Source organism: Sciurus carolinensis, chromosome 12 (genome assembly GCF_902686445.1).
Source record: "Sciurus carolinensis chromosome 12, mSciCar1.2, whole genome shotgun sequence".
Lineage (NCBI taxonomy): Eukaryota > Metazoa > Chordata > Mammalia > Rodentia > Sciuridae > Sciurus > Sciurus carolinensis.
Genome location: NC_062224.1, coordinates 61,030,329 through 61,036,328, shown reverse-complemented (window position 1 = coordinate 61,036,328; position 6,000 = coordinate 61,030,329).

Sequence of the window (6,000 nt, the reverse complement as noted above, 5' to 3'; positions counted from 1 at the left end):
GAGGTGAGTTTACTATTTGTAGGAATTAGATAACCCTGGGAAGGGTTGTTCCTGGGGTCCACGAGACCCCAAACACTAGAGTATCAAGAATACAAAAAATAGGAAAATATAGTTAATACAACCACACTATGTTCCTTGGACAAAGAGCCATATAAAGATAGGAGATAAGTGATATCAAGTATAGCACAAAGCCTGTCTAGCCCCATTCTATTTTACTGAGCATCTAACATGTTACAGGCACAGTTGTTGAATCTTCTTCCAACTCTCCAGGTCCCCTTCCTTTCTTCTAGCCTGGTTCATCATACCCAAATTCTAGGGTTTTTGAAACATTTGCTATAGTCCACAAGAAGTGTATGTATCTGTTTTTAAACTCAACAGAACAGTATTAACATTTGAATAGTCTTACATGGTATAGTTTAAGGTATTAAAAAAAATTCTTGATGAGATTACACATTAGTGAATGTATGATTTTGCAAATTGATGTCAACATATAATAAATTCCCAGTCATTGAAAATGTTTAGAATGTGTAACTAGTCCAATTTCTCTTTTGTTTTTGTGGTACCAAAGACAGAAATCAGGGCCTCATACATACTAAGAAAGTGCTCTAACACTGAGCCTCCATTCTCCATTTTTTTTTTTTTTTTTTTTTTTGGTATGGGGGATTGAACCCAGGGGATTCAACCACTAAGCCACATCCCCAGCCCGTTTAAAAAATATTTTATTTAGAGACAGAGTCTTGCTGAGTTACTTAGATCCTTGCTAAATTGCCTCAGCCTCCCAAGCTGCTGGGATTATAGGCATGCTTACCACACCTGGCTCCATTTTGTTTTTAACCTTGATATTCCTCTGTTTTCACATTTATTTCAATTTCTCTACTAGAATCATATTCTTTTTTATTTTCTCTCTGTGGATTCTTGGGATATTTCTGCTCAGTAGAGATGCAATATCCAACTTTCCTGTTTTATTAAATATTATCAAGCAGCCGATTCTCTGGATAGTAAGCCCAAAGTTGCCAAAGGGATATTTCTTTTATCTGCTGTGAATTATTCCATCAAGTACTATAGAGTGTAAAGACTCTTATATTATTAGCTGAATATGTAAGAACTGGCCCTTGGAAGGATCTGACTGTCCTGTAACTTTCTGCCATCCCCAAAACAAAGCTAAACCTTTTCTATTTTTTCCAGAGATGAAGTAATGTTTTCTTTGACTTTTCTTCTATTGAGTTTAGCTAATCCCTTTCAAACTAGAAAACTCAGACCTAACACATGTAGAGTAGACTCTGCACAAAATCTTCAATATCTTGTATTTACTGACTCTCAGTCCACCTGTCATTTTAAATATGCTCACACAAATTGTGCTGATTTATATTTAACCATACTAAGTTTCATTTGTGTTTCTGAGTTTGTTTTTTTTTATTTTCAACAACAGTCAAAAGTGAGTTGATGTAGTACTTTGGCCTCTTTTAAAAATGTGATGATCTAATGTTCACCTACAATTATTACCTGAAGTTATTTACTTTTCATGTTGATAGGAAAGGAAACTGCTGACATTAACTTTCTAAACTTAAATCAATTCTCCAGGATTTTCTTATGACTATGAGTCTCTTCCTAAATTTCAAGTTTTAAATTTGATTTTTACACTTACTCATTGCATAAACCTCTACAAACTACTTTCATCTTTTATATCTTATCCATTTTCCCACACATAGAATAGATAAAAGTGTTGCTACCATAAAGCATATTGTGAAATTCACTGAGAAATCACAGAGATATGCTGCTTTGGAAGAAGAGAGAACCTCCATGAAAAATGACTTGTACCAATCTCTCTCCAACACTTCTCTGACATGCCCACTATTGTGACACAGATTTCTGCAGACTTCTAGGGTTCAAGTTTTCTCCTTTAATGAAGTAACTATTTCTCTAAGAAGTTGAGTCATACACTGCTCATTTTGCCAGTGTCTCTATTTCCTAAATAATGGCATGGAATGACTTCAACACTTGAATTCTAGAAACTATAATAAACTGAAATGTGTTTATAGAAAACTTAATGAATTGTTATGCTGTCTCCCATAAGACTACAACATTAACTTTGGAAAAAATATAGAGATCATCCAGTCCAATCTTGTATTTTATAAGTGAAAAAAGTGAACTTTGGGGAGCTTGAGGAATCTACAGATTTGACCAAAGTGACATCATTAGTAAGTGGCAGATCCACATATATATTTATATGTATAATTCCAAAAACATGCAATACTGACATTTATTTTATTTTCATTTGTTTTCTTGTTAAAATGTATCCTCAGACTAATATATACGATTTAACTTTTAAAATCTCAAAACACAACTAAAATAACCTGATATGTCTCATTTCTTTACCAAAGAATTACCACTGAGGTTTGTGCCTGTAGGATTTCTGAAATTGGAGATATAGCTCAGTGGTGGAACACATGCACAGCATGCACTGTGCCCTGGGTTCGATGCCCTGCACCACTCTACCAAAATAATGCTTTTTTTTTCTCCACATCATGTACAACCACAAGACTGGGATCCCAATTAGAATAAGATATATTCCATGTTTGTATAAATATGTCAAAATATACTCTACTGTCATGCAAATCTAAAAAGAACAAATCAAAAAACCAAAATAATGCTTTTTAAGAAATGGCATATTCGGAGGTTATTTCAACATATTCAACAACAGTACAGCATGAGTGTTGTCTAATAGTTGGTGTGTCTGTTTTGGTTCTACTGCATGCACGTGAGCTTATGGGTATTACTCAAAAATACACAGCATCCAGTAGTAGAAATAAAAAATAATCTTGTAAGGTGATTGCATCACAACTAAACTATAAAAATATTCAATAATACCTACAGTATACTATCTCCATTATCATAGTCATTCAACACAATTTGTTCTTTCTCAAAAATTTAAAGAGGAAACTTAGGGTTTTCTTTCCCACACTATATTTCTAGTGAATTAGCTGCTAGATTTGGCTATTGGTAATAGAAATAGAATTAAAGTTCTGGAACTGGTAAGATTGATTGCCTCCCCAAGTTAGAATTTTTAATATGCTGTGAAATAAATTCTGGCTATAGTCCATCTGTGTATATAATTCATAGAGTTATTATATTAGGTTTAGGGAGTGAGGACAAGATATGTGCTTTATTAGCAATGTTGAATACAGGTTCATTTAATGTTTGCTGATTTACTACAGAACTTTGTGAACAATGCCAATGCAGTTTCCCCAAAGCCAATATGGAAATGCACTGTGGGGCTTGTTTTACTGAACAAGTCTGATTTTTGTGGCAGAACACATTCCTGTGTTTCTCTGTTGTTTGAAAGAACTGATGGAGTGTTGCACCCCTGAAAAGTCTTCACCTAGTTGCTTCTTGCATATTTTCAAAATGGGGAAGCTCATTGCTTAATGATGCAGCCTGTTCCTTAATCAAGAACTCTAGTTGCTACAAAGATCTGTGTAAACTCTTTATATCAGTGTCTCTGCAAGTGTGGTCTCTGGATCAGTGGCATAAGCATCACCATGGAAACTTGTTAGATATGCAAATTCTCTGACCTCCACACCAGATTTCCCAAATCAGAAATTCTAAGAATGGGGCCGAGAAATGTTTTAACAAGCCATGCAGGTAATTTTGATACATGCTGAAGTTTGAGAATCATTGGCCTATATATAACCCCACACAACAAAACAAGGACACTGCTAATTATAACTTCTGATTGAAGATATCAGAAATATAACTATATTTAAATAATTAAATAACCTAACTATATTTAAATCCTGTGTTCCCTCTCTACATTTGTGAGAAAGAACAGATTGTGTTGAAGAAAAATAATAATGAAAATATTAATAGGTTTACCAGATATTGTTATATTTTCATTGTAACACAACCACTTCCAGGATTCTTTTTTTCTAGCACATAGCACTATTGTTTGTTGTGGGGTTTTTTTGGCTTGTTTATTTATGTAGTGCCCACCTATCACTCATTCCTCTCTGTCTCTGTTTGTTTGTTTCCTCTTCTAAGGCAGACAGGCTTCCGCTCAAGGTGGAGAAGATGGCCACCTCCTTGTATCACTACTCACACATACCCTCCCATCCCTCTAGGACCTGACTTCAGAGGCAAAACTGTGCCTCCCCAGGCTAGAAAATCAAGAAATCTCCAGGAAGAACTACTAGGACTGGAAGTATTAGACAAAGAAAAGCACTGGGAAATCTTCCTGGGCAGACAAATAACTGCTATATAGCTTATTACATAAACTATAGTCAATGTTACTTTGAGAAAAAGGAATTTTATAAAGACCAGTTGGCTTGCCCAAATCACTCAAATCAGTGAAAATTGAAACAAAAAAAGAAAGAAATGTATTAATATTTAAGACTATCCTACAGTTACTTATTTAATGAAGACCCTCCTAGAAAAGTTTAGCTTGTGTCTTAAGTCAACATATTTGTACTGAACTTTCTCCTGATGGGAAAAAAAACATTTTTTAAAATAGTTTCATGAGTCTGCAGTAAAGCAACAGTGAAAGAAATATAATTTTTCCTATTGCAGACAGACGGTTGAGATTTTTTTGCATTTATGTCATTCAAAAATGATTGTTACAAACTTCAAACTTGGCAGGAATGTACTCCCAGTAGAGGAAGGGGAAAAAATCAAGCCAATCTAAAGTCATGAAGATTTAAATAATATATCTAAGAACAAGCACAGAATAGAACATTTTATGGTTTTTTACAAGAATTTTGACTTATGGCTTCCTGATTCAAAAATTCTCATTTAAGGATTCTACTTTAGCAAATTTTTTTTTAATGTGCCTTCTACCTAAACCCAAGAAGAAAATAATGTTAATGAAGCATACAAGTTAGGAACATATGTGATCAGAGTCTAAGGAATTTCAAAGATTTTCATAGTAATATTCATTTGATCTCTTTAGCCATAGCTGGTCTTCCCACTTTTCCTTTGAACAATAGCATAGCACATTATGGTTTATATTTTTAGGGTGTAATATAAACCATATTAAATGTGCTATATAGCTGAATCAACATAAGAACTGTAACTCTGGAATTTCCTGATTCCTGAATGTCTAAATTCATAACATTGTTGAGTTATACCATTTATGGACAGTTTTATTAAAATAAGCACTATTCCAAGTTTGGTTTTACTTTTCAACCTTACATTTCTTCCTACCAGTTGGGCCACTGTGGCTAAGACAGTCTGTGACCTGGGCCATAAATGTCAGGCAAAACAAGAGTTGAGGTAATGTGGCACTACATGGATTCTGAGATTGAACATTCTATATGAAGTAATTATTTTTTTACATTTTTAAAATCATTGTTGTCTCTTCTCCAAATGTCTGTCAAACAAGCAGGGTGGAAGTCTGTTGCAAAAGTAAAGAAACGTTAGTGCCTCTTATGTAAAGGTCAAATCTTGGTAAAACATGAGCTCTCTATTTTTCTATGACCTTTTGCAATAAATGTTAAATCTGAAACTGTAGAATAGAGGGATTAGACTTGGTTACCCTTTCCTTAAAATTCCATTTTAGTAGGTAATTGGCGAAAGTAAAATCATAAAAACTCTCTTTGGTTCTCCATTTTGAACAAAGTTGACACATACCATTTTGCCACAAGCGGATTACTTTCGAAATGCTAAAATTGAAATCTTGGTATGGGTGTCTCCAAAGCCATCTGGATCTACTCTCACCTGTCAGTTTCAACTGGGACTCAAAACTGATGACACTGGCTTAGCAAGAGCATACAGAAAGCCTCTGGCTGAGGTCAGATCTTGTCTTCAGATGGTGGTTTTTTTTTGTTTTTTTTTTGTTTTTTTTTTGGTTTGTTTGTTTGTTTTTATGACTCCTTGTATGTTGGTTCAGAGTATGAACTTCCTTCTCTATTTGGAATTCTTGACCAGTGAGGATTAACATGATGGTACTTTGATGATGAGTTTGATGATAATTTCACAATCATTTAAGAAGTGCCTTTACTATGAGCC